This window comes from Ascaphus truei, unplaced genomic scaffold (assembly GCF_040206685.1).
Source record: "Ascaphus truei isolate aAscTru1 unplaced genomic scaffold, aAscTru1.hap1 HAP1_SCAFFOLD_1239, whole genome shotgun sequence".
NCBI classification, from domain to species: domain Eukaryota; kingdom Metazoa; phylum Chordata; class Amphibia; order Anura; family Ascaphidae; genus Ascaphus; species Ascaphus truei.
In genome coordinates, this window is record NW_027454111.1 from 54,334 (window position 1) to 68,746 (window position 14,413).

The following is a 14,413-nucleotide window of genomic DNA, read 5'->3' on the forward strand; positions in this document are numbered from 1 at the left end:
GCCATGTGTTCCTTTTCTTGCAAAAGAGAAAATTTGAAGGACAGTTGAAGAGAAGGAAAATTACTACACAGAGACAGATAAGCAATGTGTATATTTCTCATTTACCATTTAGTATTTGTCGTTTTATTGACTCCACACAATCCGGCTGCTACGGGTTTCACATTGAATATTTTCATCTCTACTCTACCCCTTCCTGTGATCTGAACCATGCAAGTTTTCGTTGATTCAATACATCATGAGTAGAGGGTGGCTACAGTATGAAGTAAAGACCCAAGGACCACATCTACTACCATTCATAACAAGAACATGTGCAGTAGCGCACAGCTGCAGTTCTATGTGATTGTTATGAAAGGTTGAGGTGGTTCAATTCTATGAATCTGGAGTGGGATGGATCCTGTTTGCATCATATGGTTTCATCTAGGCCAGTAGATTATATAACTCTCAGTACAGGTTACACATGGCATCAGTATTAGTGATTTAAAGAGGAGGAAAGCTTCAATGTGGAGAACAAAGCCAAGTAATGTTGAAGTTACTCCTTTTACCATTTACTTGGTCAGTCTGTACTGTCTACTCTCCACACAGCTGCTAAGGATCTTCCATTTTAAATACTTTCACCTCCTATTCTGCACTGCTTTGCTGCCCATTATTCAGAGATGCGTTCCAGTCATGTTTACCACTCTGAATCTCTCTGCAGTCATTGGTTCAGCACATCATGGGTAGAGCATGGCTACAGATACAGCAAGCTATTATTATTTTACCGGCTGATCATCCATAATATTGCATTAAAACATAGAATATCACTTAATTTCCAAAAGATTCAGTGATGCTGATAATGCAGAATCTCACAACATTTCCCATCATAATGCCATAATGCACAAGTGGGAGAAATAATCCTTGCTATATCTGTACATTGTGTGACGTATTACCTCCATGACCAATGAGAGCAAGTACATCTTCTGTATAGAGCGGCTGTGTTATGATGCAGTTATTGATCATCATTGACATAATCACAAGAATCTTATGCAAAGGGAAATTGTCCGCAGCGAAGTGAGATTTCAGCCCCCAAACGTCTGTAATATTAATGCAATGTCTTACTTTTGTTGCAGTGAACACTGAAGAGACGGATCTACTACAACACTGTACAGGATGAGCATACGCTACAAGCAGCAAAATGATCTTGCAGTTGACAGTATGTTGTTCTGGTAATGTGCACAATTATTATTTATGGGCTACACACCACAGTGCTGGACATATTCTGTTAACTTCAACTCTACTCCTAACATGGAGATGTCTTCCTGGTGTTACTGATTCAGTACATCATATGCACAGTGTGGTTATGATATGATGGATTGATTTAATGAACCCACCAACCAATGATGACATCTGCATCATCTTCTGTAAAGTGCAGCTACAGCATGATATTATCAGCATTTGGTGCGGTATAATCAGAGGTATCTATGTGCTTTTGTGCCTGTTTTAAGTCCTCCAGCTTAACGCCCCTACACCTCCCACTACACAGGCATACTTACTTATGCATACACTGACATCTGGCATACCTACACACACCCCAGGGCCACTTCCTTCCCCTGATGTCAGGGAGAGGATGGGCATGCAGAGTGCAGTAAGTCTCCACGTTACTCTGGCCAACAGTCTTGGCCTACCTCCAGCATCTGTCACCCACAACATCTGTTCCCTCCTTGTAAAGTGCTGAACTATCTCACCTGGGTCAGTGCTATAGCTGATCACAGTGCCCGATCAGGATGTCACTGTGACAGGCAGCAGTGCAGATTGACCGGTCAATCAATGCAGTGCCGCAACATATGCACTAAATGAGATTTCCGTGCCCCCAGTCAGGTTACTCCCTGGGCAGTGACCCTGCTCACACCCTCCCCTAGTTCCACCTCTGATCACAATTATCTCTCTTGGAGAGTGTAGCAAATTGGAGTTGGGGGAATCTCACCTCTGCCATGCATGGTCACAATCTGGGCACAGGACCCAAATAGTGGGCAATGTGGCACTTCTTACAGTAGAGAATAAGTAACTTTATTCTTGTGTATTAAGGACCTTATTTGCATTAAATTCAGTCCACATGGGACCAAGACTTTCTGGCTTACTGAACAAAGTGGAATTGTTTCGTAGAGGGTGGAGAATTGTATTTTATCTGAAATTACCCCCTCTGCACAAAATACAAACAATTATACCCATACAAGTACCTTGTGGAAGTTGTTGCCCTCTATCTTCCTGTGGTCTCTCCCTGTTTCTCACCATGCCTCCTCCCATTTCCTTGCACCTCTGCGTCTCCGCATATATCCCTATACTCAGAGCCGGCTCCGGTCAGTGACATGGGATGCACAAATATGAGCATATCCATATATGGGCATCCATGCCACTGACCGGAGCCCGCTCTGTTGCGGATATGGAGAGAGACTGGGAGATTTACATCCCCTTATAATTCATATGGTGCATAGTACCGGCACGTATTGTTTTACCGGTACTGTGTACCTTCCTACTTTCACACTGGTACAGTATATGCTGCAGTGGGACTGAGAGGGATATATTGGTAACACATAGTCATTGTTGGGGGAATTCAATCCATTTTGAAAATAGTAATGAAATGTTTTTTACTTTTCTTTTTTTTCAGTAATGAAGAATGAAACATTTCTGTTAAAATTGAATTGGAGGTGAACTGGATTCATCATCAACTCTGCACCAGTGTGAATTGATGTTCTTTAATGTTCTGATAAGGTACATGCAACATCTCTTCCTCAACCCCTGCACCACTCTCTGCCTCTTGCCTCTCTCTCTCCACCTCCCTGCTAAGCGTATTAACCCATCTAATGTAATCCACATTCCATGTCTCACTTTACTCTTCACTTCTCACGTGCCCTCTGGAATGACTGCTCTCTGACTAACAAGGTCTATTTGTACATGACCTCTTCTGCTCTCATCATCCACCACCTCTCATTCCCCTCACCCCTGTCCTACTCGATACCTCAGCTTAATTGAACTCTCTCCTCTGACATCTACCCTTATCTCTAACCTCTCCTCACTTTCTGCTTAAACTAACTATCTTGTTAACTTTTACAATGCTATCATCTCCTCCTCCCTCCTCCTCCTTCCTCCTCCCTCCTCCATTATATATATACCCCTTCTAGGCTCTGACACACTCATCCCTCTAAGGCCATGATTATCATGGGCACATGCTTGGTCGTCCACAGTGCGTGCGAGCGATGCAGAGCCGCCTCGGACCTCAGTGCAGGGATTGCTGCATACCCCCAGCATCTGTCACCCACAAACAATACACACACTAATACTCCCCACAATACACACTATAATACCTCCTCAATACTAATCTCCCCAATAATATTATAGCTCCAAACACAATATACACAACACCCTTACACAAGATACACAATCTAGTACTCTCCTCTGCACCTCTACACACAATATAATACTCCCACACACACAATATACACACTACCCTCCTACCCCCATAAAATACAACCAATAATACACACACACTTTGTGGATGTTGGGACCAGCTCCCGGCATGCACCAGTGAAAGAGAGAGGCCCGCAGAAGCTCGGAAGAACTCCCTCCATCCGTGCCTTCCTCCGTTTCACATCTTCTCCCTGTCTCTCTCCCTCCCTTTCCTTGCATCTCCCTGCGTCTTTACGTATACCCAGTCAGTGACGGCTCTGGTCACGTGATGCCTTAATATGGGCTTATCCATATATGTTCATCCACGTCACTAATGTGATGCCCGCACTGTTGCGGAGCTGGTACTTACGACGGGCACTTATTGTTTTATCAGTACTGCGTACCTGACTCTACCGGCCTACTTTCAACACTAGTACAATATGTGCTTCACTACGAGTGAGTGGGGAATATTGGCATCACACAGTCACTGTTGAATATGCCATTCAATCCATTTTGAAAATAGTAATGCAATGTGGTTTTGTTTTGTTTGCTTTTTGCAGTAATGAAGAATGGAAAAGTTATATTAAAATTAAATTGGAGGGGGACTAGATTCAGCATTTCATCATGAACTCTGCACTTGTGAGAATTTAACTTCTTGAATACCCTGACAGGTACACGCAACATTAAGACTATAATCTGCTGTGCAAGCTTTCGTGCTATACCTCCCCCTCAGGTTTTGATTTATACATTTGCTCCCTCAATTCATGTCCTCTAATATTTGAAAGCTCTCTCCTAGCATTTTCTCTTTACCACAGAACGTCATCCCAATGTAACCTCTCTCTTGTTCTTTCTGCTTGCTGTTTCCTCACTCCTCTGTTAAACTTTTCTAATTTCTCTAACTTCCACACTCCTGCTTTTATCCACATGTTCTCCTCTTTCCTTCCCCTACCTTTGCATGTGTCTACACACTGCACCATTTGTACAGACCTCTATTGCAGCTATTTCTGCACTGCTCAATGAAAAGCACTCTTTAATATCCTATTCTCTGTGCCCCCTCTCTCTGCGCCCCCTCTTTTGGCGCCTCCTCTCTCTGCGCCCCCTCTCTCTGCGCCTATCTGTCTCATTCTCTCTACGTCCCTCTCTCTCTACATAGAGCTATCTCTGTCTCTCTCTACACCTATCTCTGTGTCTCCTTCTATGTTTGCTGATGTGTGGGATATCTCTTATAATCTTGAACCTGCTCATATACACATCGGGCCTCCCTGCCTCTGCCTCCCTGCTAAGAGTGTTAACCTATCTAATGTAATCCACATTCCTTTCCTTACTTTTCTCTTCCCTTCTCCTATGCCATCTGGAATGTCCGTTCTCTGACTAACAAGGCTCTAGTTGTACATGACCTCTTCTGCTCTCATCATTCACAATCAGTCATTCCCCTCACCCCATCTTACCTGTCCCACTGATTTGCCTCTGCTTAATTAAACTCTCCTCTGACATCTACTCTAACCTCTCTGCTCTCTCTCTCTTTCCGCTTAAACTAACAATCTTATTAACTCTTACAATGCTATCCTCCTATCTATATGCCCCCTCTAGGCTCTGACACACTTGTCCCTCTAGCCCACACCCTTGGCTAAATTCCCAAACATGTTCATCACACTTCCACTCGCTGTTCTTAATGCCTATGAAGGAAATCACACAATTGATATTTGATTTTTCTACAGTAAAAATGTCTCCAGTCCTGTATAAAGCTGCTCTCTGGGGCCAAACCACACTACTTTTTTTTTCACATTCATCAACACTCAAATTTAATTTACGCTGTCTTTTTTTCCCTGTATTTGACTCCCTCCACTAACCTTCTCCTCACACTTGCCATCCTTCCTTCACTTCTCCTCAAGCATTTGACTACTTCAGAGGCAAGGTGGATGCCACCCACAAGGAGATTCCTTCTGTCCCTTCCCCCTTCTCTCCTTCTACCTAATTCTCCTTCTGCATTTGACTCCTTTTCTTCTCTTACAGAGCTGGAAGCTAATCATCTTCTCTTCTCCCTCTACCACATGCCCTCTAGATCGTATCCCCTCACACCTTACTGCATCTCTTAGTCCCCACTCTCACCCACATCTTCAATTCCTCCCTATTCTCTGGCTCTTTACCCTCTTACTTTAAGCCTGTAGTGGTCACCCTTTTCTCAGAAACAACCTACACCCTATGTGCCTTACTAACTACCGCCCTGTATCCCTCCTGCTGTTTGTCTCCTAATTGCTAGAATGTCAACATTCTTAAATCACATTCCCTCCTGGATCCTTTACAACCTGCCTTTCGTACAGCTCGTTCTACAGACTGTGCTTAAAGCAAATTCCCAAGGTCACTTTTCCCTACTAATCCTACTTGATCTATCTGCTGCGTTTGATGCTCTCAATCACTCTCCTCCTTCATATTCTAAACTCTCTCTTGGTATCCGTAACACAGTTCTATCCTGGTTTTCATCATAACTTTCCTGTCACACATTCTCCATCTCTGTTGCTAACATGTCTTCGTCTTCTATTGATCTGTCTGTGGGTATACATCAGGGCTCTGTTCTGAGATCTCTCTTTCTCTCTACATACTATCATTTGGTGACCTCATCAACTTTGTGACAATCCTATAAATAACAAATACAAATATCAGGTCATGGGAATAAGTGATTTGGACATAAAAGTAACATTTCGGAAGTGTGGACAACTAATACATCTTGTAGATTGCCTTTACAGTGTGATGTCATTGATTCAGTAGATTGTGTGCAGACCAGGACTGCAGTACAGTGTCACTCACATGGATGACTTGCGTGGTAGAAGCTCAAGAACAAGGATGTCAAACTCCAGTCCTCGAGGGCAGCAAACAGGCCAGGTTTTCAGGATATCCCTACTGAAAACCTGGCCTGTTTGGGACCCTCGAGGACTGGAGTTTGACATGCATGCTCTAGAAGGAGCACAGCTGTGGGTGGGAGGTGGATTTGCTTTGCATCAAATGGTTTGGAGCAAGGTTTATTGTATGTATTATCATAATAACAATGCAATGCTTAACTTTTATTTCAGGAGGGATGACTGCAGAACAGAAGTGAATATTGAAGCCACGTGTTCCTTTTCTTGCAAAAGAGAAAATTTGAAGGACAGTTGAAGAGAAGGAAAATTACTACACAGAGACAGATAAGCAATGTGTATATTTCTCATTTACCATTTAGTATTTGTCGTTTTATTGACTCCACACAATCCGGCTGCTACGGGTTTCACATTGAATATTTTCATCTCTACTCTACCCCTTCCTGTGATCTGAACCATGCAAGTTTTCGTTGATTCAATACATCATGAGTAGAGGGTGGCTACAGTATGAAGTAAAGACCCAAGGACCACATCTACTACCATTCATAACAAGAACATGTGCAGTAGCGCACAGCTGCAGTTCTATGTGATTGTTATGAAAGGTTGAGGTGGTTCAATTCTATGAATCTGGAGTGGGATGGATCCTGTTTGCATCATATGGTTTCATCTAGGCCAGTAGATTATATAACTCTCAGTACAGGTTACACATGGCATCAGTATTAGTGATTTAAAGAGGAGGAAAGCTTCAATGTGGAGAACAAAGCCAAGTAATGTTGAAGTTACTCCTTTTACCATTTACTTGGTCAGTCTGTACTGTCTACTCTCCACACAGCTGCTAAGGATCTTCCATTTTAAATACTTTCACCTCCTATTCTGCACTGCTTTGCTGCCCATTATTCAGAGATGCGTTCCAGTCATGTTTAGCACTCTGAATCTCTCTGCAGTCATTGGTTCAGCACATCATGGGTAGAGCATGGCTACAGATACAGCAAGCTATTATTATTTTACCGGCTGATCATCCATAATATTGCATTAAAACATAGAATATCACTTAATTTCCAAAAGATTCAGTGATGCTGATAATGCAGAATCTCACAACATTTCCCATCATAATGCCATAATGCACAAGTGGGAGAAATAATCCTTGCTATATCTGTACATTGTGTGACGTATTACCTCCATGACCAATGAGAGCAAGTACATCTTCTGTATAGAGCGGCTGTGTTATGATGCAGTTATTGATCATCATTGACATAATCACAAGAATCTTATGCAAAGGGAAATTGTCCGCAGCGAAGTGAGATTTCAGCCCCCAAACGTCTGTAATATTAATGCAATGTCTTACTTTTGTTGCAGTGAACACTGAAGAGACGGATCTACTACAACACTGTACAGGATGAGCATATGCTACAAGCAGCAAAATGATCTTGCAGTTGACAGTATGTTGTTCTGGTAATGTGCACAATTATTATTTATGGGCTACACACCACAGTGCTGGACATATTCTGTTAACTTCAACTCTACTCCTAACATGGAGATGTCTTCCTGGTGTTACTGATTCAGTACATCATATGCACAGTGTGGTTATGATATGATGGATTGATTTAATGAACCCACCAACCAATGATGACATCTGCATCATCTTCTGTAAAGTGCAGCTACAGCATGATATTATCAGCATTTGGTGCGGTATAATCAGAGGTATCTATGTGCTTTTGTGCCTGTTTTAAGTCCTCCAGCTTAACGCCCCTACACCTCCCACTACACAGGCATACTTACTTATGCATACACTGACATCTGGCATACCTACACACACCCCAGGGCCACTTCCTTCCCCTGATGTCAGGGAGAGGATGGGCATGCAGAGTGCAGTAAGTCTCCACGTTACTCTGGCCAACAGTCTTGGCCTACCTCCAGCATCTGTCACCCACAACATCTGTTCCCTCCTTGTAAAGTGCTGAACTATCTCACCTGGGTCAGTGCTATAGCTGATCACAGTGCCCGATCAGGATGTCACTGTGACAGGCAGCAGTGCAGATTGACCGGTCAATCAATGCAGTGCCGCAACATATGCACTAAATGAGATTTCCGTGCCCCCAGTCAGGTTACTCCCTGGGCAGTGACCCTGCTCACACCCTCCCCTAGTTCCACCTCTGATCACAATTATCTCTCTTGGAGAGTGTAGCAAATTGGAGTTGGGGGAATCTCACCTCTGCCATGCATGGTCACAATCTGGGCACAGGACCCAAATAGTGGGCAATGTGGCACTTCTTACAGTAGAGAATAAGTAACTTTATTCTTTACTTGTGTATTAAGGACCTTATTTGCATTAAATTCAGTCCACATGGGACCAAGACTTTCTGGCTTACTGAACAAAGTGGAATTGTTTCGTAGAGGGTGGAGAATTGTATTTTATCTGAAATTACCCCCTCTGCACAAAATACAAACAATTATACCCATACAAGTACCTTGTGGAAGTTGTTGCCCTCTATCTTCCTGTGGTCTCTCCCTGTTTCTCACCGTGCCTCCTCCCATTTCCTTGCATCTCTGCGTCTCCGCATATATCCCTATACTCAGAGCCGGCTCCGGTCAGTGACATGGGATGCCCAAATATGAGCATACCCATATATGGGCATCCATGCCACTGACCGGAGCCCGCTCTGTTGCGGATATGGAGAGAGACTGGGAGATTTACATCCCCTTATAATTCATATGGTGCATAGTACCGGCACGTATTGTTTTACCGGTACTGTGTACCTTCTTACTTTCACACTGGTACAGTATGTGCTGCAGTGGGACTGAGAGGGATATATTGGTAACACATAGTCATTGGTGGGGGAATTCAATCCATTTTGAAAATAGTAATGCATTGTTTTTTACTTTTTTTTTGCAGTAATGAAGAATGAAAAAGTTCTGTTAAAATTGAATTGGACGTGAACTGGATTCAGCATTTCATCATCAACTCTGCACCAGTGTGAATTGACGTTCTTTAATGTTCTGACAAGGTACATGCAACATCTCTTCCTCTACCCCTACACCACCCTCTGCCTCTTGCCTCTCTCTCCACCTCCCTGCTAAGCGTATTAACCCATCTAATGTAATCCACATTCCTTGTCTCACTTTACTCTTCCCTTCTCACGTGCCCTCTGGAATGTCTGCTCTACGACTAACATGGTCTATTTGTACATGACCTCTTCTGCTCTCATCATCCACCACTTCTCATTCCCCTCACCCCTGTCCTACTCGATACCTCAGCTTAATTGAACTCTCTCCTCTGACATCTACCCTTATCTCTAACCTCTCCTCACTTTCTGCTTAAACTAACTATCTTGTTAACTCTTACAATGCTATCATCTCCTCCTCCCTCCTCCTCCATCATCTATATGCCCCTTCTAGGCTCTGACACACTCATCCCTCTAAGGCCGTGATTATCATGGGCACACGCTTGGTCGTCCACAGTGCGTGCGAGCGATGCAGGGCCTCCCCGTCGCCTCGGACCTCAGTGCGGGGATTGCTGGAGCGACAGGCATGCGCTAACTTTGCCTTCTGTTGTGTGCTTACTATAGACGCAGCCTAAACCATGCATTGGTTTAATTCACAAGCACGCTCTCATCACACTTCATCACATCACACTGCTGCTCTTAACACCTATGGAGGAAATCTCACAGTCTGATTTTCTACACTAAACCTTTGTCCTGTTCTGTAAAACTCTGCTCCTTTTTTTAAGGTCAAACACTACTTTTTCCTCACTCATCAACACTCCAATTTCATTCACACTGTCTTCTATGTATTTGAGTCCCACCACTGACTTTCTCCTCCCACTTAACATCCATCCTTTATTTCTCCTCAAGCCTTTGCTCACTTGAGGCAAGGTGGATGCCATCCACAAGTAGATTCGTTCTCTCCCTTCCCCCTCTCTCTTTTTCTATCTAGATCTCATTGCACTCTTGACTCCTTTTCTCCTGTCACAAAGCTGGAACCTGATCTTCTCTTCTCCCTCTACCACATGCCCTCTCAATCCTATATTCTCACTCTCACCCACATCTTCAATTCCTCCATATCCTTTGGCTCTTTCAACTCTTCCTTTTAAGCATGCAGTGGTCACCCCTATTCTCAAAAATAACCTTGACCTTGTGTGAATTTCTAACTATCGCCCTGTATCCGTCCTACCATTTGCCTCCTAATTGCTAGAACGTCTTGTGATCTCCCGTTTGATCAACATTCTTAAATCACATGCTCCTCTGGGCCCTTCACAATCTGCCTTTCCCAATGTAACCAATTATGTACATAAAGAAAATTCCCAAGGTCCATTTTACTTACTAATCCTGCTTGATCTCTCTTCTGCTTTTGATACTGTCAATCACTCTTCTCATTCATATTCTAAACTCTTTCTTCGTATCAGCAGCAAACTTATATCCTGGTTTTCATCATACTTCTCCATCACACATTCTCCATCTCTGTTGCTAACGTGTCTTTGTCTCCTGTTGTTTTGTCTGTTGGTATACCTCAGGACTCTGTTCTGGGACCTCTCTCACTACATACTATCACTAGTTGACCTTATCAACTATTTTGGCCCTTGATATCATCTCTATGCAGATGATACACACACCTATCCACCCTACCGTCACTCCTGCCATTTAGTTCCTAGTTTCGGGTCGCCTCCTGGCTATATCCTCCATGGATGACACTCTTCTGCCTTAAACCTAATGTCTAAAACTGAGCTCCTCATATTTCCCCCTAAATCTGGCCTAATATCACCTTTCTCCATCGCAGTAAACAGTACTACCATCATCCTGTCATGAAAGCACATTGCCTAGGAGTAACATTTGACTCTTCCCTTTCCATCTTCATTCACGACACTGGCTAAAGTTTGTCGATTCTTTCTCTGTAATATTTCCAAGATTTGCCCTTTTCTCTGTCAATCTACTGCTAAAACGCCAATGCATGCCCTTATCGTATGGGTTAACATACTGCTAACAGGGCTCCCTGCTTCACAACTTTCTCATTTGCAATCTATCCAAAACTCTGCTGCTTGAATAATTTCCCTTTCTCCCACAACAGTATCTGCTCATCTCCTCCTCCTCCTTAAATCCCTCTCCTTGCTTCCCATCAAGTTTCAGATCACCTACAAAGTTCTCCTCCTTACCTTTTTGTTAAGGTTCTCTATTAGTGGTGTACCGAGTACCCGGCGTTACCCGACACATTTCCAGCTACCCGGACATTACTCGAAACCGGCCACTGAGAAGTGGACTTGGCCGGGTAATACCCGGCGTCGGGTAATGTCAGGGCAGCTGGAAATAATCTTTTATACTTACCTTTCCTAAGACATCTAGGATCAGCAGCAGCAGTCCTCTGATGTTGGCAGCATCAGAGGTGTCTTCACCTGGCGGGGGGAGCTGCAGGAATCACTTCCACAGCACCGAAGCAGGTAAGCTGTGTCTGTGAGCCTGCAGCTCCCCCGCCGGCTGAAGACACCACAGATGCTGCCACCGTCACAGGACTGCTGCTGATCCTAGATGTCACTGCCACCCGGAAGGTAAGTGCCAAACCGTGTACCCGACCGGGTAGAACCTTTCATTTTGGCCGGGTACCCGTTACCCATTTTTTTATAGTTGAGGACCCAGTCCAACACTATTCTCTATTCATCTGCTCCTTCCTACATATCATCTTTGGTCTCGTTATGCCCTTCCTCGTCTCCTAAGCTCTACTAATAACTGTCTCCATTATACTTCTTACACCTCTACTGCGCACTCGCTCTCTTGCCTGAAACCCTTTCCCATCAATTTACCTGTGAAACTCACACACACTCAGTATATGCCAACATACCCTCTTCCACCCACATTTAAGATCAACCTTAAAATTCACAACTTAAATGAAGCATTTCAATAGCTTTTACTCGTTGCTACTGTCACTCATTCAGTCACTAACTATTGTTCCCAAGAAGTGCTTTATACTACAAGTACCCACCATTAAGGACAAGCATTGTCATCTACTGCACTTGTTCCCCCACCTGTTGTCTCTCTGTAAGTCTCCTTACATTTCTCTTAGATTGTAAACTACCCAGGACAGGGATTTACTTTCCTATTGTCTGTTTTTGTTTGTTGAACTTATTGTATAATAATTTCCTGTACTTTTTGGTCTCTCTTGTAAAGCGCTGAGTACACAATGGGTGGTATATAAATAGAGATATATGCAGAGTCTAGAGACAAGGCACACGTGTATAGGTAGCTACAGTTTATCCGGGACCGTATGCATCCTTGAAGTGCCTGTCCCAGTTATTTTCTATTGATTGCAATGTAGGAGTGTCTGTCCTGTCTTATTTTTTTTATTATTATTATCATTATTATTATTATATATACAAAGATATATACAAAGATTGTTTCCTGTCGTTAGCATGACATTGTGTGACACAGTGTGATGTCATTGATTCAGTAGATTGTGTGCAGACCGGGACTGCAGTACAGTTTCACTGACATGAATAACTTGTGTGGTAGAAGCTCTAGAAGGAGCACAGCTGTGGGAGGGAGGTGGATTTGCTTTGTATCACATGGTTTGGAGCAAGGTTCATTGTATGTATCGTCAATAATAATTATAATAATAATAATGCAATGCTTAACTTTTTTATTTCAAGAGGAAAGACTGCAGAACAGAAGTGAATATTGAAGCCATGTGTTCATTTTCTTGCAAAATAGAAAATTGAAGGACAGTTGAAGAGGAGGAAAATGACTACACAGAGACAGATAAGCAATGTGTATATTTCTCATTTAGTATTTGTCGTTTTATTGACTCCAAAAAATCCGGCTGCTAAGGGTTTCGCATTGGACATATTCACCTCTACTCCACCCCTTCCTGTGATCTGTACCATGCAGATTTTTGTTGATTCAATACATCATGAATAGAGTGTGGCTACAGTATGAAGTACTGACCCAAGGACCACATCTACTACCATTCATAACAAGAACATGTGCAGTAGCGCACTGCTGCAGTTCTATGTTATTGCTATGAAAGGTTGAGGTGGTGCAATCATATGAATCTTGAGTGGGAGGGATCCTGTTTGCATCATTTAATTTGATCTAGGCCAGTAGAGTATATAACTCTCAGTACAGGTTACATATGGCATCAGTATTAGTGATTTAAAGAACAGAAAAACAGGAGTGGAGAACAAAACCAAGTAATGTTGAAGTTACTACTTTTTACTATTTACTTGGTCAGTCTGTACTGTCTACTCCCCACACAGCTGCTAAGGGTTTCCATTTGAGATACATTCACCTTCTACTCTGCACTACTGTGCTACCCTCTATTCAGAGATGAGTTCAAGTCATGTTTACCACTCTAAATCGCTCTGCAGTCATTGATTCAGCACATCATGGGTAGAGCATGGCTATAGATACAGCAAGCTTTATTTTACCCTAATATTGCATTAAAAAATAGAATATCACTCAGTTTCCTACAGATTTACTGATGCTGATAATGCAGAATCTCACCCTCCCATCATAATACACCAGAGGAAGAAATAATCCTTGCTATATATGTACATTGTGTGACATATTGCCTCCATGACCATTGATGGCAAATACATATTCTGTATAGAGCAGCTGTGTTATGATGTAGTTGTTATTGATCATCATTGAGATATAATCACAAGAATCTTATGCAAAGGGAAACTGTCATTAGCATAGTGGGATTTCAGCCCCCAAACTTCTGTAATATTAATGCAATGTCTTACTTTTATTGCAGTGAACACCGAAGAGACGGATCTACTACAACACTGCACAGGACAAGAGTATACACTACAAGCAGCAAAATGATCATGCAGTTGACAATATGTTGTTCTGGTAATGTGCACAATTATTATGTATGGGCTCCACACCACAGTGCTGGACATATTTTGTTAACTTCAACACTACCCCTACCATGGAGATGTCTTCCTGTGATTGGTGTTACTGATTCAGTACATCATATGCACAGTGTGGCTATTATATGATGGATTGATTTAATGAACCCACCAAACACTGATGACATCTGTATCATCTTCTGTAAAGTGCATCTACAGCAGGATATTATCAGCATTTGGGGTGATATAATCAGAGGCATCTATGTGCTTTTGTGCTGGGTAAAGTCCTCCAGCTGAACCGCCCCCC

At 42.9% G+C, this 14,413-nt stretch overlaps 1 long non-coding RNA gene across 1 annotated transcript; it reads left to right on the forward strand.

Moving 5' to 3' along the window:
• Nucleotides 1–7,672: 7,672 nt before the first annotated feature.
• Nucleotides 7,673–13,006, forward strand: LOC142475476 (uncharacterized). Its single transcript, XR_012790943.1, has 3 exons — nucleotides 7,673–7,724; nucleotides 9,166–9,277; nucleotides 12,904–13,006. It is a non-coding gene; the product is annotated as an uncharacterized LOC142475476 (long non-coding RNA).
• The last annotated feature ends 1,407 nt before the right edge of the window (nucleotides 13,007–14,413 follow it).